Source organism: Myotis daubentonii, chromosome 18, assembly GCF_963259705.1.
Source record: "Myotis daubentonii chromosome 18, mMyoDau2.1, whole genome shotgun sequence".
Classification (NCBI taxonomy): domain Eukaryota; kingdom Metazoa; phylum Chordata; class Mammalia; order Chiroptera; family Vespertilionidae; genus Myotis; species Myotis daubentonii.
Window position 1 is genome coordinate 30,421,935 of NC_081857.1, and position 26,234 is coordinate 30,448,168.

At 43.0% G+C, this 26,234-nt stretch overlaps 1 protein-coding gene across 7 annotated transcripts in view; it reads right to left on the reverse strand.

Annotated features, from left to right (window-relative positions):
- OTUD7B (OTU deubiquitinase 7B) overlaps window positions 1–17,042 on the reverse strand; it is a 58,701-nt gene extending 41,659 nt beyond the window's left edge. For 2 of the 7 annotated variants that reach the window (XM_059675453.1, XM_059675447.1), the window contains exon 1: window positions 16,775–17,042. The gene's annotated coding sequence lies outside the window, so the exon portion shown is untranslated. Of the gene's footprint in view, window positions 1–9,543; window positions 9,663–10,247; window positions 10,271–16,218; window positions 16,354–16,774 lie in introns of those variants that run through there. The other 5 variants (XM_059675452.1, XM_059675451.1, XM_059675448.1 and 2 more) reach the window with 5 other exon arrangements.
- Between the last annotated feature and the right edge of the window lie 9,192 nt (window positions 17,043–26,234).

Sequence of the window (26,234 nt, forward strand, 5' to 3'; positions counted from 1 at the left end):
GTCTTCCCAACCTCGGGACTATTTCCTAGTCATCTGAATACAAAAAGCCTTCTCTATTTGAGTGAATCACAGAAGGCAAATTTGACCCGAGGTTCATCAGAGAGAAGTGGGGGGGGGGGGTGTGGGGGGGAATATTCCAACTGGCATGACTACATTACAATGTTAACAACACATTACTCACCATTGTACTACAAGAAAGAACTTGCAAGTGGGCAAGGAACATTCAGGAAGCCAAGGAAACAAACAAAACTCTCCCAGTCCTCAAAGCACAAATACATTCAAGTGCCAAAGCAGGTCACACTGTCCAGTTTATCCCCAGGTATGAGTGTGTAAAGAGGGAGTGGAAACAGGGGAGGGGAAGAGAGGAAAAGCATTATTGGGCAGGTGTGCTTGTCAGCACCAAGGCAGATTTCTTCCTTGAATTCATCAAGAACCTTTTTAACAAAGAAATATTGGGAGTTCCACCTATTTTTATCACTTGATTTATTTATATAATCACAGAGAACCAGCAATATATGTAAATGGCAGCATAATCTGATAATGGTTGTAGACATTCCCTTGGGAATCCATCAGATGTATTTCTAAATCCTAGCTCTGTCACTTTCTTTTTTTAAAATATATTTTTATTGATTTCAGAGAGGAAGGGAGAGGGACAAATAGATAGAAATATCAATGATGAGAGAATCCTTGACTGGTTGCCTCCTGCACGCCCCCTACAGGGAATCAAGCCAGCAACTCAGGTATGTGCCCTGACAGGGAATCCAACCCTGACCTCCTGGTTCATAGGGTGATGCTCAACCACTGAGCCACTTCTTGCTGTGTGATCTTGAGCAAGTTATTGCACTTCTCTGTGCCTTAGCAGGAACCTCATCTCATATTCACTGTGTTATCCTCAGCACCTTAAACAGTGCTTAACTATTTTGGATGAACTAATAAGTATTCCCTTAATACAATAATAAATATTTTGAATGAATTAACCTTTAAATAGGTTTAAAAATATCTATCAGCCGAAACCGGTTTGGCTCAGTGGATAGAGCGTCGGCCTGCGGACTGAAGGGTTCCAGGTTTGATTCCGGTCAAGGGCATGTACCTTGGTTGCGGCCACATCCCCAGTAGGAGATGTGCAGGAGACAGCTGATCAATGTTTCTCTCTCATCGATGTTTCTAACTCTCTATCTCTCTCCCTTCCTCTCTGTAAAAAATCAATAAAATCTATTTTTAAAAAAATCTATCATATGTAATTATTATGAGTATTAAATGAGGTAATATATAAAGTGCTTAGTATAACTCAGGGTAGGATCTCACTATTAAGTTTTCTTCCCTTTAATACCCAGTCAGATCAGAAGTTATAACAGATGAGTCATGGCAAGAATTAAGATGGGATAAGAATTACAGAAGCCAAGCACTAGATGTTTACTACTAGGGACCCAGTCATAAAATCCAGGAATATTTAATCTTGGCAGATGAAATTAAATAATGATGCCCTTATAGTACCTACATAATAAGTATTAGTTGATCCAGAAAATACTATTTTGAGTCTTCAGGTATCTGATATCAGACAGATTAAAAGCCTGGTTGAAAAGAAAAATAGAGGAGCTCTAGCCGGTGTGCTCAGTGGTTAGAGTGTTGGCCCATGCACCAAAGGGTCATGGGTTCAATTCCCAGTCAAGGGCATGTACCTAGATTTCAGGTTTGATCCTCAGCCCTGTTCAGGGTGCGTGTGGGAGGCAACCAATCAATGTCTCTCTCACATCAATGTTTCACTCTCTCCTCCCCCCCCCCTCCTTCCTATTCTTTCTAAAATCAATGGAAAAAATATCCTTGGGTGAGGATTAACAAAAAGAAAAAGAGAAGAGTGAGAATGAGTTGCATCTTAAATATACCTGTATACATATTTAAAAACCAAACATAGCCAGTTCAATTCCCAGTCAGGGTATATGCCCAGGTTATGGCTTGATCACCACCAGTAGGGTGTGTAGGAGGCAGCTGATCAATGTTACTCTCACACATCAATGTTTCTCTCTCTCTCCCTCTCCCTTCCCCTCTCTCTCAAATCAATAAACACATTAAAATATATATATATATATACATATATATATATATACACACACACACATAATTTCTTAGAAGGCTGTTCAATTCCCTAAAAACTTCCTATTAGCAAAATAAATTAAAAGATTTTGATCCACAGTATTTACTGGCTTTTTTAAAAAAATATATATTTTATTGATTTTTTACAGAGAAGAAGGGAGAGGGATAGAGAGTTAGAAACATCGATGAGAGAGATCTATCAGCTGCCTCCTGCACGCCCCCCACTGGGGATGTGCCCGCAACCAGGGTACATGCCCTTGACCAGAATCAAACCCGGGACCCTTGAGTCTGCAGGCTGACGCTCTATCCACTGAGCCAAACCGGTTCGGCAACTGGCTTTTTTTAGGTAATAAGATCAGTGCGAGTAAATTGTTCTTAACTGCTGATAGGGTAAACAAACATGAAAGATTTGGGTCCAAAACTCTTCTCCTCCTTTTACTCCAGAAAGACTAATGGGGCCTTTGAGGCTACTTCACTGACAGTTTGTAATCAAAGCAACCTATCTACACACAGGGGGAAAGAACTCTTTCATCTTCAAAACTAAAATTCCGAGAGTAAATGAAATTAAATCCAAAATTTGGAGGATTATTTTTCCTTGACTATGAAGAACTGAATCTCAGAGGAAGACAGCTTGAAGAAACCGGAGCCACGGTTGCATTATGAGCCTGATAGAGAGATGTGTACATACGTAGTGTCTAAATATGAGGAAAACCTATGCAGAACTGAAACAGCTTGTGGTTAAACCTCATCATAATGTGGTCTTGGACTTCCCATTTCACTTCCCAGGCATCTGCTCTTTTAACCATTAAACCCGTCTCCTAAGCAATATAATACAGTAGGAAGAGCACTGAATGACAGTCAAAAGAATGGGCTCTACACCAAGTTTTACTACTTAAACCAGTTGTTTAAATTCTCTGTATTCAGTATTAACTGCGAATGTGGGGCTAGACTCGGTGCTCTTCAAAAATTTCCACCCAGGTATCCCTTTGGAGAGATATAGCAGAAACTAACCAAACCCAGCTCTCCTACTGCTATAATCCAGATTAAAAACATATACATTGTTCTTATCTACCCCTTTCCCACAAAAAACAGTTACCAAATTCTATTTATGTTTCTTCAGATCGCTCCCATCTTCCAGTTTCTGCACTGCCACCACTCCTCAGAGACTCCTTCCCAGGATTACGATAGTCCTCCAACTGCTCTCTCTTCCTCACTGTACACCACCCGGCTGAATCCATTTTCCTAAAGTACTAATTTACACATAAAATCTCCTGCTTGTGGCCTGGACAGTATGGCTCGGTGGTTGAGCTTCAACCTATGAACCAGGAGGTTGGGTTCAATTCCTGGTCAGGGCACATGCTTGGGTTCAGGGTCATGCAGAGGGCAGCCGATTGATGATTCTCTCTCATCACTGACATTTTTCTCTCTCTCCCCCTCTCCCTTCCTCTCTGAAATCAATAAAAAAAATAATTTTTTTTAAAAAAGAAACCCTAGGATGCTCATCAGTCAAAACAATAAAGGTAAACTAGGCCATTAAAAAAAAAATTATCTGCTTGTGGATTTTTCACTCTGAGGATAAATCCAACTTCTCTGCCTGAGATTTAAGGCCCTCTCCAACTTGACTAGTCTCATTGCTCTCCTCGGTGAAATACCATGCAACAAACTGTCTACTTAGTCTGCCCCCAAACCAAGTTGGGCTCAGCTCACTGCTCTCCTGCCTTGAATGTTACCTCTATACTTACTCAGTCTTCTCCCCTGAGGCCTAGATTATCCTAAAGGTAAAAATTTGCCTACCTACTACCTCTAACGCCATATAACTCTATATAACTGTACTCCTCACTTGACACTTAATACCCAAGAGTTAGTATTACTATTTATCTTTTTATGCATTCAGTCTTCACAACTAATTATTAAGTTCTTGATAACTTTTACTCTGCTATACCTGAAGCCTAACTTTTCAGAAGGCAGATAGCCAATAAAATGTTAATGATAACTACTACCTCTATTTGATGGTATATATGCTACTAATAGCCTGTATTTCTCACATCTTGTTTTCTATACATGTATTTATGTATATACTAGGGGCCCGGTGCACGAAATTTGTGCACTGGGTGGGGGGGAATGTCCCTCAGCCCAGCCTGCCCCCTCTCACATACTGGGGGCCCTCAGGCGTTGACCCCCATCACCCTTCAATCGCAGGATCGGCCCCTTGCCCAGGCCTGACGCCTCTGGCCTAGGCGTCCCACCCGGGCAGCGGGGACCCGCAGCTGCAGCGGCCCCGCGATCGTGGGCTCCGCTTTAGGCCCAGGCAAGGGACCCCTAGCTCCTGGGACTGCCAGCTTCGACCGTGCCCAGCTCCCATCGCTGGCTCCACCCCTACTTCCTGCTATCACTGGCCAGGGCGGCAAAGGCGCCTGATTCTCCGATCATGGCTGGGGGGCAGGGCAAAGGCGGCCCCAGGGCCGCCTTTGCCCTGCCCCCCCAGCTCTTAGCTCCCCCCTGGGTTTCCGATCACTGTCAGTGGCAGGGGGCTTCTTCCTGCTTTCCCTTTCGCCTCCCTGCTTTGTGCCTACATATGCAAATTAACCGCCATCTTGTTGGCAGTTAACTGCCAATCTTAGTTGGCAGTTAACTGTCAATCTTAGTTGGCGGTTAATTTGCATATAGCCCTGATTAGCCAATGAAAAGGGTATCGTCGTACGCCAATTACCATTTTTCTCTTTTATTAGTGTAGATGTAACTATGTTCCATTTAACCCAGAATATAAATTCCCAAGGGGCCAATTCTCCTATTACCTATTTAATTACTGGTTAACACTTCCTTGACATCTCCTTACAGCAACTTGTCCAAATTCCAGTACACAGCAGGTGTTCAATAGAAAGGAATTTATAGTCTCAACTAGGCAGCAAACGTCAAGGGAAATTTATGGATGATTTCAAATCTTCATTTCTAGAATGAACTAGTACAAAAAATTACAAGGATAACTTAGAGAAGTAATTTAATGTTAAAATGAGAGGTCACCATGTGCCAAATAGCTAGGAACTTATTTTAGACATTCAAAGAAGCTAGGATGCAGTATCTTTTTTTGTTGTTAATCCTCACTCGAAGATATTTTTTCCATTGATTTTTAGAGAGAATGGAAGGGAAGGAGGGTGAGGAGAGAGACAGACAGACATCAGTTGGTTGCCTCCCACAGTCGCCCCAACTGTGGCCAGGTATTGAACCCGAGACCCGTCAGTGCGCAGGCCGGCACTCTAACCACTGAACACACAGGCCAGGGCTGAGTACAGCATATCTTAAGTCTAAATCTCAAATTGCATTTTCAGAATTCTGAGAGGTGTGGGAAGTCTCTATCCCTGGCCAGTAAACAACAGGGACCAAGTATCTTTCATGTCAGGTAATCCTGTCCTTAGTACTAATGGAAAATTTCAGAAAACAAATAGTCTAACACTCAGCCAGGTCAGCTTCCAGTTCAAAGGAGACAAAAGCAAATGCTCACAAGGTTACTAATAAAAGCAGGTAAATTTGAAAACATTTGAGAACCTGCTGTCTAAAATATTTTTGTTAGCAAGGCATTATATTTTCCCACTGTCTTGCCTCGATTCCTCACACAGGATTGATTATCTTCAAGTAAATATCAAAATTTATTTTTCAAAAACCTCAAAAAAATGTTCTTCTTTTCCTTTCATGTCAGTTATTAATGATTCAAAAGGCACTAGTAGACCAACTCATTTTAAATGTCCCTGACTTTTCAAAGAACTATTTTAGGACACAAAACTGTACTTTACAAGTTGAATTCTATATATGATGTTATCCAAGTAGCATGTAGCCTGAATACAACTTTAATACAGTCAAGGTACAAGGTTTATATAGAATTCTAAGCCAGTTTTTGAAGGATGGGAGGAAACAACCTCTTTAAATGTTTATACCTATTCCCTTTTTCCTTTCCTGTTCTTCAGTCCTATACTATATCAGCTAACTCCTGCTATCTGCTTCTTTGCTTCTTTCCCTGACTTCTGCATCTCCATACCCCTTATCCTAAGAACTGTGTGGGAAACTACAAGATAAGAGTCTGGTGTCAGGAGCTGGGGCTTGTGCCCTCTTCCCTGTTAAGTCTCCAAATAAAATCAAGGGCCACAGGCAGTTTTCTCTTCAATGGTTTGTGCTACCACATCTCCCTTATCAAGACAAGACAGGAGACATGGGGGTAGCAGGAAAAGATGTGGGAGAGTCATTCACTCAAGGGAATCATAAGCTTATTAAAGCTTACCCGATCAATTTTATGTTGCTACTGACTGCAAGTTTTCATTCTAGGCTTATTCCCAGAGCCTATCTTGTCAATAACCCTCACACATCCCCCCAAACCTTCCCAAATATACTAAGAATGTGTGCTAAGAAATAAAAACATTTTATCAAAAATTTGAGCTAAACATAACTACAAGAGAAAGTCGGTTGCAAATTAAATTTTAGAAATGCATTTTAGAATCACAAACAGACTTGGGATTATCCACTTCAAAAAGGTTCATGATATTCTTCAGAACCCCAGGAGGAAATCAAGGCCTGAAGTATTAAGGTTAGCCACACAAAACTGCCCATATTTGACTGCTTTTACTTTCAGAATTGCAATTTCATATATTCAACTTAATATTTAATTTCTTCTTGGTGGGGAGGGAAGAGTTTCTGGAAAGCCAAAATGATGTTTTTTGGGGACTATACATTCCACAATTAATAACTTCAAAATATTCTGCTGATACACAATCTGGTCTTATTAATAAAAAGGTGACTAAAAATATATGTACATAGTATACATGTATGTATGTGTATATTGGGTTTTCCTCTTTAGGGGCCAAAGAATTCCTGGCTCCCAGCAGTGTTCATTAAGTGAACAGATAGGCTGCTTTTCCTCAACACCAATATCCCATCGCCAGTGAAGGTGTCAAGACCTTGATGATAATAGCAGAATTTGATAGCTAGTGAAAGTCTGGCCATAGGAGCACACTGCCTCAAAGGCCATCAGGAGTAATTCCCAGGAGTTTCCTCATTGGAATGAGATCAGCGATCAATTCACATTTCATTTCTCAAGGAATGTTTGCTCTCATCTAATACAGGAAGTTAGTCTTCACTGCTCTCACCATTTATGTACATCTTTATATAATTTTTAGGCTGAGAGTTTCTTTTGAAGCTTTATTTTTCATGGGGGCCACTATAATGCTCATAATTAAATTGATGGTTCACCATCACAAAGGACGGTCTTTATTTTCTTATTTATTAATTAACCATTTAGTTGCTAATGGATACTAAATGCCTACTACACATAAGTTATTGTGGCAAGCCCCATGAGATACAAAGATAAAAAAGACCTTTTATCTGCTTTCCAGAGCTTACAGTATAGAAGAGGCATGCAAATAAACAATAAATAAACTCAAATACAAGAACATATAACCACTATCAGACAAGAACCAATAAAATGTAAGGAGAATTCGGAAGTGGGAAAGAGCATATCCTGTTAGAGAAGAAAAAAAAATCAGGGTATGATTTAAACTGGGACTTTGATGGTTAGGATTTGTTAACAGGGCAAGTGCAGAGAGCAAAGAAGGAAACCTGCTTTACGACTGGGTGATTAAATGGACTAGATTTACATGTAGACATATCTAAAAAACAATAGAGGGAAAAAAGGGTGCAAAAGGATACATACACTTTGATTTTATTTATGTAAGATTTCAAAACAAAGTTGTGTGTTGTTTGTGTATATATATAATATTAAAATAAAAAGAAAGGTATATAACATGAAATGGAATGATACATACCAAATCAGGTCAGTAGTCATTTCCCTAAAAAGAGGAAGGGAGAAAGGATGCAGAGTGGGGCTTTCGCTTTATCTACCATTTTATATCTTTTTTTTTAATATATTTTATTGATTTTTTACAGAGAGGAAGGGAGAGGGATAGAGAGTTAGAAACATCGATGAGAGAGAAACATCGATCAGCTGCCTCCTGCACACCCCGTACTGGGGATGTGCCCACAACCAAGGTACATGCCCTTGACGGGAATTGAACCTGGGACCCTTCAGTCCGCAGGCTGAAGCTCTATCCACTGAGCAAAACTGGTTAGGGTTACCATTTTATATCTTAAAGTGAGCAAGACATTAAAACAAATATGACAAAATGTTAATACCCATTAAATTTGGGTTGTTGGCTCAAAATTGTGTTACGGTTTCTCCCCTGAACTTTTCTAAACAGTATTTAAAATATCTCATTATCCAAAATTTTTAAATTAAGGGCCAGGTGCTGAAATAGTGGAGTCATTAACATAAAAATAATAGTATGGCCCAGCCAGCATGGCTCAGTGGTTGAGCATCAAGCTATGCACCAGGAGGTCATGGTTCGATTCCTGGTCAGGGCACATGCCCGGCTCGTGGGCTCGATCCCCATTGTGGGACGCACAGGAGGCAGCCCACCAATGATTCTCTCATCACTGATGTTTCTCTCTCTCTCCGCCCCCTCCCTTCCTCTCTGAAATCAATAAAAATATATTTAAAAAATAAAACAACAACAGTCAGGAGCAGAATGGGTTCCTTAAACTCTAAGGTAACAATTGATTCACCTATTGAGACTGAGGACTCTTCCTCTCCCTCACAGTGTGCACAAAAGGCACCTAGAACAGATGGAATGGGGCTGACAAATATGAACAAGAAAGAAGTTGTTGTTGCCATCCTAAATCAGATATCTGAGGGGAGTAAGACCCACCTTCCCACATAACATAAATGCCGGTGTAACCAAGTCATCTCCCCAAAATGAAGCCAAGGAAACTTCCAGTTACATAGGAATTCAGATAAAGACTCACTGTGAGTAACTATTCTGCGCCTATCTCTCCTCCCCTCCTCCAAACACTCACAAACAAAAACAAAATGTACCCTTGCCCACTTGAGAAAGAATTAAGAACTGGCAGCTCTGCTAAAGTGGACAGTTTCCAAGCCAAGGCCCTTCTCTGAAGATGTTGACAGAGCCAGAGAAAAGAGTAAAGAAATCACAACTCAGTTAAGTTTTAAGAAAAACTTATCAATGGAAGGTATCCATCCTTCACATCCCCTTGTGTCCCAACTTTCACCAGGGATTGAAATCTAAGGCCCTCTAAGATGTCCTTTATCCTGTTCTTAGACTATTCTCCAGCAAAAATGACTAAAACACAAAATCCAAACTTCTTTAGCATGTTAAACCCAATTTTCCTCACAAAAAATCCAATGAAATAAAAAATACTGAGAAGATTTAGAACCCAACTATAATGACATATCTTGTATGTATTTTTTTAGATATTTTTTTTTGTCAATGCCCAATTTCTTTCTTTTACCAAAGTTTCACTGGTACAACTTAAAACTAAGTTTAAAAGAAAACAATTTGCAGGGAACTTAGCAGGAGAGATAAATACATCTGCACACTCAATAAAAACAAATACTTTGACATTCTTCTACAACTGAATCATTACAGCTGAATAACATCCTCTTCACTCCACTCCAGGGCATCCAACTGTCCAAGGTCAAACGTCCCTATTCCCCAAGGTAATCTCAGGGCAGATCTTCCAGTCAGACCTGGGAAAAGTCGTTGGACTGGTAAACAGACAATGGGATGGATGACAGAAATCCCTCAGTCTTCTGGCACAATACAGTGTGTGAGAATGTAAGGAACACTAGAGTGGGACTTGGGAAGGACTTAAGAGGTGACCTAACGTTTACTAATCACCTGCCACCTTACAGGCACTGAAGACTGAATTCCAGACCAACCTATCATTAAAACTACTTCTGTGATCCTGAGTAAAGCTCAGGCATTCCATTTGAAAATGAACAAGGGAGACTAACAAAGCATAACAATCCCTGTAGTTATTCCACGATTCTCTAAACATGATCACTCAACAACAAATGTGTTACTGTTAAGTATAATAAGGTTATTTTAAAGCCTTCATTTTGCTCCTCTCCAATCCACTGTCTACACCCCATTGACAAAAGATCTTTCTAGAACATGAAATTTACTTTATCACCCAATGTGATTCATCATTTATTTCAGCACAAGATAAAGCTGTCTGTGATCAGCCTTACCTACCTCCCCAGTCTCACCCCTGCCCTCCAACCCTGGCCTCCAGCCAAAATAAGTATTAAAAGTTACCTGAAGAAGCCTGGCTATTTCGTTTCTTTAAGCTTTTGTTCATGCTGTTTTCTCAGCCTGCAGTGTACTTCTTTCTCCCTGTCTTCTGTACGGTATATCCTTAACTCATCTTGCAAGACAGCTCAAATGTCTTTTCCTCTGGGAGGCACTTTCGAAAGTATGTGTGCCCAAGGCAGAACTGACCTCAGGCCTCCACTTTCTCCGCTACGTACTTCCAGTGCAGCATCTCTAAACCTTCATTCCATCTAGATATTTGCACATCTGTCTCCTCCCACTAGACCTTGTCTGACTCAAGGTCTCTAGTTTCCTGTTCCTAAAACCATGCTTACAAGATGATACTCATTCCAGGAATTTGATGGAGTAGGGAGTAGAGCAGTGGTTCTCAACCTTCCTAATGCCGCGACCCTTTTTAAATACCGTTCCTCATGTTGTGGTGACCCCAACCATAAAATTATTTTCATTGCTACTTCATAACTGTAATGTTGCTACTGTTATGAATCGTAATGTAAATATCTGATATGCAGGATCTATTTAGGCGACCCCCTGTGAAAGGGTCGTTCGACCCTCAAAGGGGTCGCGACCCACAGGTTGAGAACCACTGGAGTAGAGGCATAGAAAATAGAAAGGAGAGCCCTAGTCGGCTTGGCTCAGTGGATAGAGAGTAAGCCTGCGGACTGAAGGGTCCCGGGTTCGATTCAGGCCAAGGGCACATGCCTGGGTTGCAGGCTCGATCCCCAGTAGGGAGCGTGCAGGAGGCAGCCTATCAATGATTCTCTCTCATCATTGATGTTTCTATCTCTCTCCTCTCTTCCTCTCTGAAATCAATAAAGAAATGTATTTTAAAAAAAGAAAATAGGAAAGAGAAGGAAGAATCAATTGTGATGGCCTGAAGAGTGGAGAATCATTAATGTTTATCGGTACCATCAGATTTGGCCTTCTGTTCTTTCCCGAAATTCTAGTCTTCAGACACCTTATTCATTCTCTTGGCCACAGCTACATCTATGCTAAAGAACTGCAAAACCACACTTGCAAGCTAGTAACCCCCACCTCTCCGCCAGCTTTAGGCTCATCTCTAACAACAGGAACAGCTTTCGCTTGGATGTTTCACTGTCACTTTAGATCCAACACATCTCAAATTGAACTCATCGTATTCCCCTAAAAAAGAAAAGACAAAACCTTCCTATCTTCTCTATTTCAGTCAATATCTTAGAAACCCAAGCTTAAACTGTCATTAGACATACTTGATCACACCCCTTCATCTTCACTGTCCAGTCCAGATGATTTCAATTTTTCCTTCACAATCTCTTTTTCTTTCTTCTCCTTATTCCACTCTCCACACAACTCTAGTGAATCACCTCACACACCACAGGTGCCAAATTTCCCTTCCCTACAAGCCAACTTTGTTCCCTACTATCATTATATTACTATCCCAATCAAAATTTCTCAGTGGTTCACAATTTTCTATCATTCAAAATCTAAACTTATAAGCCTGGCTTTTAAGACCCCTTATAAACATAGCTCCAAACTATCCTAACCACCTTTGTTTCACTATTTACTGCTACTCAGTCTTATCACTGACCCAAGAACATCCTGAGTATATCCCTATTCCAGGCTTTTGCTTGATCCCTTCTCAGCTTCAAAATGAAATAATTTTTGTTATTTTCTTCATTCCTTGTACCTAATACCATTTTATTTTTTAAGATCTGGAATCAGTTCCAATTCCTCTGTGACATCATTCATAAGTACCTGAGTATTCTTCTTTCAAAATACCTACGGTATAAAGTGTGTACTATGCAATAGAAAATATACTTTCACATTTTTTAAAATTTTATTTGTGTGGCATAACAGAAGCTCAATAGTCATTTCTTCCCATTCTGCTTACTCCTAACTGGACTGTAAACTCTTCAAGGGCACAAAATTGTCATTTTATCTAATCCTCCACATCATCTAGCATAGAGCTAACCTCGGAGCAGGTCATTAAAAATAATAGTTTAGTGATTTCTCCTATCCAAAACTATTTCTTCCAAGAAATAAAGGGATAAAACATAATCCTAAAAATCACAGTTGAAAATAATCCTGAACTGCACTAAGATTCCTGAATTTCCACCTCTGATTTCCAGCTGAGATACTACAATATTCTGACTCAAGAGTAAGTAATAATCCTGTGCTCATGACATCACAAGCACATAGTTTGGTAATGATGATGAGAAGGTGGGGGTGGGGAGGCAGGTAGGCGTGAAGGAAAGCAAGTAGACTGAAAGAACAAGGTTGAAAGAACAGCTGTATGATTTTATTCATTTTTAAATGTGGACACTTCTTATTTTTTTTTTTAATTGGCCATATTTTCAAACAAGTTTACTTGAGGAGGGAAGATCTGACAGATTTTCAGTGGAGCTAACATCTGGAAGAGCCTCTACAAAGCACAGGTCTTTTGAAAAAGCCACCTTAATCTTTAACAATGCAACATATGAAAGTAAGATTCCTCCAAATACTGTGAGTGAAGACTCATTCTGGCTGCAACATCTACCACTCACTCTTAAGGATAAGGTGTCTAGACAGCCTGAGAGGCCATATTGGACCCACACAGATTTTGAAAAGAAATTGTTCATTAACATATGAGGTCTAGTCTTAATTGTCCTCAAATGGGTTATTCATCTTATGGATTTCTGAGCCAAAAGCTTTAAGATTGACAGTTCTCATCACTATCAGGTAATACAAGCTTAGAACTGCAGATTCATTTCAACAGTAGTATGATCGACCCCAAAACACGAAAATAAATCTGGTTAAGAAATACTGTATTTCAAGCCAAGAAATTTATTAAGTGCTGAATTACCAATGCTAGTGCTCTCTATATAGCAGAGAAAGTTAAATGTACTGAAAACATGATACTGTCCTTACCATAAGCTCTTGAGGAGAATCCTGCCATAGTCTTGAGACTTCCCCACAGATCGGTACAATGGGAGACAAACACAAGCAGAGCTCAGCATAGTGAGTAAGGTGCACGAATACAAAAACTTCTACAAGGAATCTTATGTCTCCTGGCTGATCCTTTTAAGCCAGGATGGTCCAGAAGAGAAGCAGGAGTCACAATGTACCGGTGCCTGCCTGATTCCTTGTCCCTGAGTTCCTGAACCAGAAGGCTCGATACTCCTTATTAAATCCATCCTTTGTTCAAGGACCTACAATGACTCTATTGACCCTTCTATCAACACACAACAGAGTCTGGCCACTGAGTCTCCTCCACCCTCTTGCTTGCTCTACCCAGGACTTGACCAACCCACATTCTCTGCAGTCACTCTCTTTTATTCCGACAAACACAACTTCGTCATTCATACTGTACATTCTATACTTTCTGCCTGGAAGATCTTTTCTTTACTCCTAACATTTACTTGAATACTCACACATATTTTATAGATAAGGATGAAGTGCATTGTCCAAGGTCACATAGTATAAACCTCAACCAAGATATGAACCAAGTTCCATCTAACTCTGTAGTCCCTGCCTCTTTGTCACTCTAATCCATTGCCTCCGAAGTCCATTTCAAATTTTACTGATTCAGAAACAGTCCCTAATTCATCTCATTCTTCTTTTGTTACTTCAAGTTTTCTAGACTTTACATACTGCATTTATGGCAATCATATTTGGTTTTGTTTCTATGTTGTTTCCTAAATGTTAAAGTTTATAATAGTCTGCCTTTCCATTTACTGTATACCGCCTTCCCTAACCCCACCCCATCCCAAGGGCAAAAACACCTGTCTTTACACCTTTTATATCTTCCCAAAACCTGTCACTGGAGTCTAGAGACTGCTTTATCCACCTCAGTATTCAATCATTATTTGGCAAGGACTTCTTAAAAAAAAAAATCAACTCCCTCTTTTTATCATATTAAAAAATCAACTGAGTTCAGGCATTCATGATAAAACTGCCCTGCAACTACATTCCAGTTTCACAGATTTTAATTATCTAATTTATCAGGGGCTGTTGAGAAGATTCCAGTCTGCCACTGCACAGCTCCCACAGGAAACCTCCTGCTGAAGTCACATTGTAAAGCGATGTTTAGGGAGTCTTCCCTTGACGGGATGAATGTTTAGAGTGAGAAGGGGTGCTTCCTTACAATGTCCTCTGCCAGCATCCTTAGCATGCCTGAGACATTTAGGACCGCTAAAGCTTTTGACAAATGTTACTCAGTGCCCCCCATAACAAACTGAGAACTTATTTTTAGTACTGAGTTATTCCATCATAATTCACTTGGTTAATCATATTGAATCTCAAAATTCCAAACAAAGCCTTCTGAAAACTGGGAATAGTGGTGGGCTATTAGGCTGCCCTACACTTAACCTTGGTTTATTTAACCCCTCAATCCTCACTCCTATCCACGCGGAATTATATATGTAGTTCAACTAGGGAGGGTTGCTAAATACAGACATAATAGAATTTACCAAATATGATCACTAATATTGACACAAACCAACTCGCATATTGAAAGAATTATTGATCAGCAGACTCTGAGAGGATGTGTGATTTTTAAATATTAGATTTTAGCCTCCAAATTAAATTTTCAATAGATGCCCAAAAGAAAGAGATTAAGTAAAGGTTCAGGAAAATTTCCAAGTTGCTGGTGACATAACTCCACCAAGTCCAACTAACAATTAGCATTCATTACTGGTCAGCCTGCCTTAATACAAGTCAGCAGACAGCCCTTCCTTTGGCAAAGGTTTAGGTGGTGTTTTTATTCACAAGGAAGTTTTTGGCATTAAATGAAAGGGGTAAGTCAATCGGGCAACAAAAAAAAATTATAGTTTGGGAAATATCTTCCTTCCATTTTCCCTTCCTGCTGGAATGCATAAAGTCCAAAGTGGATAGCTGCTCAATTCTAAATTATTCATGTTAATGGATAATTATCGGCAGGAAGGTGCTGATAATCCAAAATGGGAAAATTTTTTAAATAACCGATTTCAGTTTTGGAATATCTTTTCAGCATATTTACCTTCTCAATTACTCCTAGCATGAGCTAATATTTGTATTCATTTGCAATCCCAAAGTACATAGTAACTGACCACTTATTCAGGGAGGTGCTCTGAGGCACACAGGGTAGCTAGTGGAAATTATAACAGACCCGTATTCAGACTCCAGATGAGCAACATCAACTTCATTTATTTTACAGTTCTGTTCAGCCTTCAAAATATCAACAGACTAGCACAGCAGGATGGTTAGTAAACTTTAAAAGGACTGCTCAAAAAACAATGAGGACAAAGAGTATAATTGTTTGCCTATAATGTATTCATTTGTAAATTATGCAGAGCAAATGTTTAATTACAAGTCTGATTCTCCCTAGCCACCTGGCTTAAGTCCCTGCAGTCTTCTCCACCCCATCAGGAACGCAATCTCGTTTACTCTGAGGGACATTTTTAAAGTTATATAATATAGAAAAATGTTTTTCAAAGATTTAGGATTAGCTACCCTTTTGGACTAGCCTTACCACCACTTCTACTTTGTCCTTTCCCACCTTAGAAATAGATTCTGAAAGACAAAGGGATCCACCTCCTCAAAGGTCTCCAAAATATACAGCATGAGAAGACAAAGACTGAAAATGTACCCATTTCAGATTTTCGAAAAAGCATTTTAAATAGGTCCTTATGAAAAGCTAAGGAAAATAAGAGCCAAAGTCCGGCTAATTCTTGCTTTTGCCTGTGTAACTTCTGAAGAGTCTGCAGAGAACCTTACATAAAATTCCATCCGTCAGTTTCTTTCCACTTAACATTTATATCTGCGCTGTGCCCAGAGGAGCCGCCTCCGGTAGACCGGCTACCTAGACGGCGGGCGCGGGAGGAGGGAGGCTCAGCCCCGCGCTGCGCGCCGACGGCTAAAAATACGCCGGCCCAGTAAACAAATCCCATTCCGTCCCGACCGAGCCGCACCGTTAACCCAGTAATTACGAGCAGAGGAGTGAGATCAGCAGCCCCCGGCTTACTCATCACCAGCGTCTAAAGTTTCCATCGGCTCACGGCAACTTTGCCTTTTTCTGAAGTTCACCCGCCGGCCCTAGAATGGCTCGCACACACTTTTCCGCTCCCTTCCTCCATTACCGGGCGCGCCTCAGTTGGGCTATCGACAGGGGAGAGCACGCCTGTCTTTCCATTTTACTTTTATGCGGAGAGTTGACGATGAACTTTATCCGACTGCGGGGTAGTCGCCTGCACTCTAACCACCTACGACTCCACCATCCCTCCCCGAAAGTCTCGCTGACACCGTCCGAACTGCCCCGCGCACTTGGGGGACCAGGATCGGGGGAGGGAGCGGGGAGAGGACGCGGGCACAGGTGAAAGGGAGGAGTAACAGGGAGGAGGGGACGAAGCCAGGGGCAGTCAGGGCGAGGAGGGGTGCCCAGAGCCGCCGGCCCGGGGCGAAATGTAATCAGAAAGGAGAAGGGGGCCCGTGGAGATCGGAGGGTCAGAGCTGGGGAAACTGGAGGGGCGGAGGGGCGGGGGCAGAGCGGGGGAGGGTGACAAGGCGGGGGGCTCCGTTACCCTCGCGGCTCCCGGGGCGAGGCCCTAGGCCGGGGCGGAGCGCGGGGCCCGGCCGCCTCTCCTCATTCCTCTGCTGTGACCCCGGGGTCCGGCCGGCCCCTCCCCTGACGACGATGGAGGCGGAGGCGGTGGCGGAGACGGCGACCGCGGCTGTCGCTGCGCCCGGGAGCCGGAGCCGGAGCCAGATGGGACTGACCGGACCGGCCTCCTCCAGCGGCTTTTTCCCCACTCCACACACGGTCGCCGCTCCGACTCCGGCGGCTGGTTCAGGATCGGTGGTTTTCGGCCGTCCGGCCGGAAACAAGCGCCAGTTTCCGGCCGGAGCGGGTTGGTGGTAACACCCAAGCCGCCCCCGGGCCTCCTCCCGCCCCGCCCGCCCGCCCCGCCCCGCCCCGCCCCTCCCGTAGCAGCCCCGCCTTCAGCGCTGCTCCCCGCGTTGCGGCCGCTTTGGCGCCTGCCCCGCGCGTGACCCGGGTTTCCCTGGCCGTTCCCCTGCGGCCGCGGGTCCGGAGGGGTCCTGAGCCCGAGAGGAGCGGGCAGGGGGGCTTTTGAGACTTGGCGGTCGACTCCGTGGCTGCAGCGCTTTGGGAAGAAGCGGGTGTCCTAGAAAGGTGAGAGGGATGAAAATGCAATGAGACATCTGAAATTCCAGTGAGAGTATGGAATGAAGAGACTCCATCATTCTAGACTGACCAGAGGAAAATTATCGCCTCTTCCAGAACAGGCTCCGTCCAGTTATGCACTCCCCTTTCTCCACTCCTAAGGTAAACATACCCTTCCCTATACACACCCAATACTTATTAATTTGCATAATGATGATACGTTATGGACACATCTGCCTTAGGCCGTTAGCACAATCAAAAAAAGTTATGTAGCTGAAACCAGTTTGGCTCAGTGGATAGAGCGTCGGCCTGCGGACTGAAGGGTCCCAGGTTCGATTCCGACTAAGGGCTTGTACCTGGGTTGCGGGCACATCCCCAGTGGGAGAAGTGCAGGAGGCAGCTGATCCATGTTTCTGGCTCTCTGCCTCTCTCCCTTCCTCTCTGTGGAAAATCAGTGGAATATATTTTTTTAAAAAAAAGTTATGTAGAACCTTTTTTATGGTAATGGCTTTTAACAACGTAATTCAAATATTTATTGAGTCTCCACTATGTGCAAGGCACTGTGCTCATTTACATTGGGGACACAAAAATGAGCAAGACATCAAGGATCTTACACTTTAGTAGAATACATGAAACTATATCCTATAAGGCAGAACTCACATGTGCAATGTGTTACAATAAGATATGGCTACGAGAACATAAGCTTGCCTGGCACATAGCACACCTTCCATATTTGTTGGATGAATAAGGAAATATTAGGAGAATGTGGACTGTTTCAAGAAAGAAGTGCTGTTTAATAAATACCTCTTATGATAAACACAAAATGGGGGCAGTCCCTGCTATAATCTGACCAAGAAAATCCTCCATTCAAATTCCTAACATTGTGGCACCTGGTCTACATATTCAAAACGTCTACTGTCTAAATTGTGTCTGTTAGGTCTATTTATAAATAAACTAGAGGACCAGTGCACAAATTCATGCATCAGTGGTATCCCTTGGCCTGGCCTGAAGAGATGGGGCCGAAACCGGCTCTCCGACATCCCCCGAGGGGTCCCGGATTGCGAGAGGGTGCAGGCCAGGCCAAGGGCCCCCACCAGTGCACTGGGGCAGGGAGGGACCGCGGGAGGGCTCCAGGGCATGTCTGTCCCATCTCACCCAGTCTGGATCGGCTGAACCCCAGCAGCAAGCTAACCTACCGGTTGGAATGTCGTAGTGACTGGTTGGACGGTTGGACACTTAGCATATTAGGCTTTTATTATATAGGATATTACAGTCAACTTCTCTGTCTCCTCACTAATTTCTGAAGTCCTCAGTTTCTAAACAGGTGGAGAAGAGACATATTAGAATTATCCATCTCAAGACTAGAAAATCGACTCCTGAAACGGGAAACGTCCTAACTAGCTATATCTCTTGGGGATACCCTGGGTTTACAGTTGAAGATTTAGGCCTGGGCCTAGGGCCATACCACGGCCAAGCAGGTCTGAGTGTCTTGCACGCAGGACCAACAATACAGGTTAGCAAGTAGAGCCATTTGGCCTGAGCTTCAAGCATGTGAGGACCACAGATTTTGGCTACATCTCAGTGGCAAATTTGAGAAGGAGAATACGATGAGACTTGGTCATTTAAGTTGACTCTAATTGAACTCCATTGATCACACACCCCCGCCCCTTGCTAGATAGTCTGAGGTAGGAGGATAGATCTACAGATGAGAAGATTCAAAAATCTAAAGCTGTCTTGTTTTACCAAGGCCCTCCCAGGACCGGGTTATGCCCATCTGAGTCCTTTTAGTCTTATGGTGTTCAAAGGCATTCTCCACCCACAGTACAAGGCAGCCTTTTACTTCTGACAGTAACCACGAGAAGTTTCCAAATTTAAAAGCTGGTCCAAGTTGCTGGTCGAACTCATTTGTGACCACACTTTACAGACTTGCCTGAAAATGTAGGGGCCAGGAAGTGATGGGGTTGCAGTTGCTTTGTGCCTGTTTCTTACTCTGACCATCCACCATTCATTGTTGTTTGTGCAATTGCTCAATGGACTGCTTGTTTGGGGTCAGCCGGGGCTGTGTGGGTAGCAGTGTGGTCAGCCAGGCTGAAAGCCAGGCCACCTGGGTTTTGGTCCCAGCTCAGCCAGCCCCTAATCCATGAAGTGAATCCCTTCCTATTCCTCTGTGTTAGTTTCTCTGCCTAGAAACTGGGGACCTCTTCTGTAGTGATGTACAGCCATTCAGGTTGTCACTATGCTAAATGCTCAGTAGTTGTGATGTCATTGTCGGCAGCCAGAACACAGCCGATTATTATTATTATTATTATTATATTTTTATTTTTATTTTTATTTTTATTTTTTTGCTGACAGAAGAATAGTGAGTGGGGAAAGTAAAAGCAGCAGAGAAAATCCTACCAATGTACTTAGGACCACACACCCTCATCTGCCATTCGGTAGAAAGTTCTTTTCCACCCTGAAGGCCTGTTTTCATTTACTCATTTTAGCAATTCTAAGGTCTGTAGCAAGGAGCTCCTTGAGCTTTCATTTCACTTTAAGCAAGAGCACAAAAAATAGCCTTTCATTTCACAAGAGAAACTTAAAGGAGAGATTATTTCAACACTGGGGCTAATGCAGAGAGTAGGGGGAGACATTCAGAGAAAGCTATTTTTGCAGATAACCCAGGAAAACACACACACAGCAATTGTTTGCATTTATATGCTTTTGTGGTGGAAAAGAAAACCAAACCAAAATAATTTCCTTTCCACTACCACCGCTATAATTTAGACCAGTGGTTCTGTCAAGTTTCAGAAATTACATACTGTCTCTGCCTAAGACTCAGACTCACTAACTCAAAATTCTTGGGACTGAGGACCATGAATCTCTGTTTATAAATACCTGACTTTCAAAAAATAAAAAAATAAAAATAAATAAATAAGTAAATACCTGACTTTCGCCTTTCAGCCTCCAGAAGCTACGGCAACAGCAACCCCTGTGCCCGGGGTGAGGGGGGGGTGGGGGGGTCTCCGGGTTCCAGCCAGGCTCACCCGTCCAGTGGGCCATGGAGCTCCAAGCAGTGGATGGAGAGCATCCTGCACGTCCCAACCTGCCCACCCAGTGCCTGGCTCCCACTCCTTCCCAGCCCTGGAGATAGCAGCCCTCCTGCGGCTGACAGCAGTGACAGCATGAAGGCTCAGGGTCGGCTCCTGCTCTTCATCCTGTGCTCCGTTGGCTTCTCTGCTGCCTGTATCCTGCTATGCTGCTGGGCCTGCCTGGCCTCCTGCCTGACCCCAACCTCTCCAACTCCAGGCCCCTGGCACCAGGGCCCCTGCACTTCAGTGGATATAGCAGAGTGCCAGATGGGAAGCCACTGGTCCGAGGGCCATACTGCAGTTGTGCCATGGTGTCCAGCTCCGGCCAGATGCTAGGCTCTTACCTGGGCACCCAGATCAACAGGGCTGAGTGCATGCTGTGCATGAACCAGGTGCCCACCGTGGACTGACTCACTATGATCCTTGCCCTGGAGCTATGCGAGGAGATCGTGGTCTGTGGAATGGTCAGCGACAGTGACTGCAGGGAAAAGAGCCACCTCTCAGTGCCTTACCACTACTTCGAGAAGGGCTGGCTGGACAAATGTCAGATGTACCTGGCACACGAGCAGACACCCCGCAGTGCCCACCGCTTCACCACTGAGAAGGCCGTGTTCGCCCGTGGGCCATGAGGAGGCCCATTGTTTTGCCTACTGGTCCCGGAGAACCCAGTAGCCCCACTGCCCAGCCAGCTGCATTGCCTTCACCAGGCCTGCTTTCCATTCACACTCAACCAACATCATTTAATTTGTGGATCCTGCCCCTGCCATATGCCAGGTGGACCTAGGGTTCTTTCCTGCCCTACCCTGGGGACACTTAGAGCCATCTCAGGCCTTCGGACTTGAAGGGGAGAAGAGGGGGCCATGGTGACTTTTGTACACCCCTCCCCATCCCCGCTCCCTGACTAATCTGAATCTTAACTTCGGGGTTCATCCCGCCTCAGGTTCTATCCAGTGGCCTTTGCCTCCAGGGCTGAGGTCCCCCACTCACCAGCTTTGTGACCTTTGACCTTGTACCAGCCCTGGTCCTTCCTCTCTACACCAAGGTACATGCCCTTGACCAGAATTGAACCTGGGATCCTTCAATCCACAGGCTGACGCTCTATCCACTGAGCCAAACCGGCCAGGGCCCCATGATTTCTTTATAAGTGTAAGTTTGTACCTTTTGCCAAGACTGATGTGAAGGAGTTGACTGCCTATGTTTTCTTCTAGGAGTTTTTTTGTTTGTTTTGTTTTGTTTTGTTTTCTGACTTCTAGGAGTTTTATGGGTTTTTAAAAAATATTTTTTTATTGCCCTTCCCGGTTTGGCTCGGCGGATAGAGCATCAGCCTGCGGACTGAAGGGTCCCAGGTTCAATTCCGGTCAAGGGCATGTACCTTGGTTGCGGCCACATCCCCAGTGGGGAGTGTGCAGGAGGCAGCTGATCGATGTTTCTCTCTCATTGATGTTTCTAACTCTCTATCCCTCTCCCTTCCTTTCTGTAAAAAATCAATAAAATATATTTTAAAAAATATATTTTTTTTATTGATTTTAGAGAAAGTGAGATGGAGAGAGAGCGATAGAAACATCAATGATGAGAGAGATCATTGATGGGCTGCCTCCTGCATGCCCCCTATGGGGATCGAGCCCACAACCTGGGCATGTACCCTTGACTGAAATCAAACCCAGGACCCTTCAGTCCATAGGCTGACGCTCTATCCCCTGAGCCACACCAGCTAAAGCAGGAGTTTTATGTTTTTATGTTTCAAGTCTTTAATCCATTTTTAGTTAATTTTTGTATATGGTGTAATACAGTAGTCTAGGTTTACTCTTTTGCGTGTGGCTATCCAGTTTTCCCAATACCATTTATATGCTTTCACCATTGTATATTCTTGCTTTCTTTGTCATAGATTAACTGGCCCTATATACATGGATTTATTTTCGGTCTCTATTCCATTGATCTATGTGTCTGTTTTTATGCCAATATCATGCTGTTTTGATTACTATAGCTTTGTAATATATTTTGAAATCAGGAAGCATGATGCCTCCAGCTTTGTTCTTCTCTCTCAAGATTTTTGGGGTTATTTGGCATCTTTTGTGATTCCATACACATTTTAGGGTTGTTCTATTTTTGTGAACAATGTCATTGGAATTTCTATAGGGATTGTACTGAATCTGTAGATTGCTTTGGGTAGTATATACATTTTAACAATATTTATTCTTCCAATTCGTAAGTACAGAATATCTTTTTCATTTATTTGTGTCTTCTTCAATTTTATGTATTAATGTCATAATTTTCTACCTAGAGTTCAAAGCCCAACCTATATTATCTCCTTTTAAGGACTTCCTATAAAATCCTAAACTATAAATACCTTTATCAATCAATTGGAACCTAAAAATTGCCTCAAAATTATTTTTCACAAGTATTTGTTATTAAGCGAACTATTTAATCAATTAATGAAAAAATCTAGGAATAATAAAACAGCAAGGAAGAACAGTTCAGTGACACCATTTATGTTCCTGTATCTTGTAAAGGGGTTCCTAGGATTAAGCATTAGGGGAACTTCTAAATAGAAAATCCCGACCTCCAGGTCTGTAAACACTAAAAATCACTGGAGGTACTTTGCTGTAAATAGGACTTATCAGCTCTCAATTATTGCAAGTGCTAGTCCCCAGGAGAGCTGTTAGGACATTAACTAAAGGACTCTTGGCAAGATTGCGCGTTTCTGCTCTGGCCCTGACAAATCCCCCGAGGATGTAAGAATGGGCTTGTAAGGCCCTCAGACACCGAGCAACATGTAGGTAAGGAAGAGAAGCTGGGTCCTGCGGCTTTGCAGGGAGCAAGTGCTACCTTACCTAACTGGAATGCCAGCCAGGCAGGTCAATTTCATCTCCACCTCACAGGTGACACACCCTCAGGTTTGGAGGAAAAGCAAACAATTAGACAGCCAACACATTGGCTGGGACAATGAGGAGAGGCCAGGGGAATGGAGTGACTAAGTCACTATGTCCCCTGACCAGCTCAGCACTGGGAAGCGGGCCAAATTCAGGCTATTGGAAACCGACAGAGCATTCAGGGGACAGAAGAGGTGAGACTGCACTAAACTCCCCCTTTTCACGTGACTAGTGGCCCATGTTGAACTCTATAGGTACTGCACACTAAGAATGTTTTCGAAATTATAAATATAGTTTCTTTTCCTACTGCAGGGAGCTCGGAGTTGAGTGACTCTATCTAATTGGCGTCTATTAGAGCCTCTCTCAGTGATGTGCCCTCTGACTAGTGCTTTCCCGGTTACTGACCTGATCAGCATTAGGGTTATCCCATGTGGCTTATGGTCTGTGAACAAGCCTGCAGATCACAGCGACACAGAGAAGTAAATGGAAGACAACTTTTTCAGCTGAAAAAAAAAAAAAAAAGCTAGAATTGAAAAGTGTTACCATTACTTGGGTCACCTTAGATTACACTTACCTAATGTGTTAGGTAACCTTCCTAGTTCAAGAAGAGATGGATTGCTGAGGGATCCACGGATGAATAAAGTACTCTAGGAGCACCCAAGAGAAAAGTATAAGACCTGGGGGACATTTAAAAAGAAAGCTTTGCCCGGCCGGCGTGGCTCACTGGTTGAGCATTCACCTATGAACCAGGAGGTCACAGTTTGATTCCCAGTCAGGGTACATGCCCAGGTTGCAGGCTCGATCCCCAATAAGGGGCATGCAGGAGGCAGCCGATCAATGATTCTCATCGTTGATGTATCTATCTCTTTCTCCCTCTCTGAAATCAATAAAAAAAAAAAGTGAAGCATTGATATGGAAACAGAGGAAGGAAAACTGAGGAGCTGAATCACGAGAAGTGGCAGAAGAATCTCACACGTGCCAATTAGGAATGCTGCCCTGCCACAGTTTCTCAGTGTTAGCTCCCCACCAGGTGTGGCTGCCCTTCTCCTCTCCTAGGTCAGAGATCACACATAACTGGCAGCTCTGCTCCTGCCAGTAAATTATACTGAATATGGCACCAGACTGCTTGCCTCCTTGTCTAGATCCACTACAGGAGCAACAAAAGCTCAACAAAATGGGAATTGACACAATTCAGCAAATTCTGTTGATATTTTTAAGCTCCCACCCTGTGTAGGGCATACAAAGATACAATCATTGCCCTTAAGAAGCTTTCATGAGCAAGACTAGGCACTAGAAGTTCAAATGCTTCTGAGCTTGACACATGTCCTTCACCTTACCCAGGAAAGAACATGGAAGGTGGTGCAGACCATAAAAGGACAATGTGGTCTCCGACTACTGACATTTATTTCTGGAAGAAACTGAAAGGGTTGATTCTTACTACCCATACAGTACATTCTGTCATTGATTTCCTGCTTCCTACAACATGTTCCCTTTGATCTTTAGTGCCCTTCTCCCCTCCTCTAAATGAATAGTGTTTACAGACCATTATGCAGCAAACAGCATCTAACACTCAGAAAGAGAGCACTGAAGCACAGCCCAGTGGTGTTGCTCTGGCCTATTCCTGTGGGATACCCTCACCTGTGGACATACACACATCAGTTAGATTATATTGCAGATTCAGTTGCTACTAGTGTCCTTGCTTAAACCTAGGTGTTCTTTTTTTTCCACATGTTTGAGTGCATTGTCAATACCTCTATGCTGAATCATTATGTCTATTTCTTTCTCCTAATTACCATGGCTACAGTCCTAGCTCATTACCTCTGACCTGAACTACTGTAAAATAACTCTGCAACTGGCCTCTTGCCTTTAATCTCTTTCTTCTCTTGCTACCCCTCATGCCTTGCCTAAAACTAAGGTCTGGTCACATCATTCGCCTGCTCAAAAACCTTCAGTTTTCCTTGAAGAGAAATAATATAATTATTATTATTATTATAAGTATAGAACATTAAATAAAATATTATATTAATTATACGAGGCCTGGTGCATGAAATTCATGCACGGGCGGGGGGGGGGGCAGGATCCCTCAGCCCAGATTGAGGGAGGGTACAGGCCAGGCTGAGGGACCCCACCGGTGCAGATTGGGGCTGGGGAGGGACGTGGGAGGTTGGCCAGCCACGGAGGGATCGTGGGAGGGCTCGTGGGAGGGCTCCAGGGCATGTCCGGCCCATCTTGCTCAGTCCTGATCAGCTGGACCCTAGCAGCAAGCTAACCTACGGGTCGGAACGTCTACCCCCTGGTGGTCAGTGCACATCATAGCAAGCAGTTGAGCAGCTTTAGCATATCATTAGCATATTATGCTTTGATTGGTTGAACAGACCGGACACTTAGCATATTAGGCTTTTATTATATATGATGATTATTTAAAATATATAATATGCTATGGTATATTGCTTTATTATTATATTATAATAGGCTTATAATAAGAAGTATTTTTTTAATGTGGGTGACACTATACATCCCTGAAAAAATAAAAGAATTCAGAGATCTCACAGATTGCTTTGGGATCATTGTGTAAACTGAAAAGAAAATATGGTCATTTAAAACCCAAACTGACAATAGCTGCTTTTAAAGGAGATAATGTAATTCCTATAGCAAAGAAAAAATTCTTCACACTGCCTCCTCCCCCTCACAGAATTGCAAAAAGGGAGTGGTAGCCAACAGAAGTCTCTGTTGGTTCTTCTGAGGCTCAGAATGGGAACTGGAACAGATGATCCATATTTTAGCAGGACACATTCATGAGTCCTTGGCTATAATAAAATAAGAAAAATATCAAACAATAAAAGGGGAGCCCTATGGAAGGGGGTCAGGAAAATACAGAACCTTTAAAGGAAGAGAGAGAACCAAGCAACATGGCAAT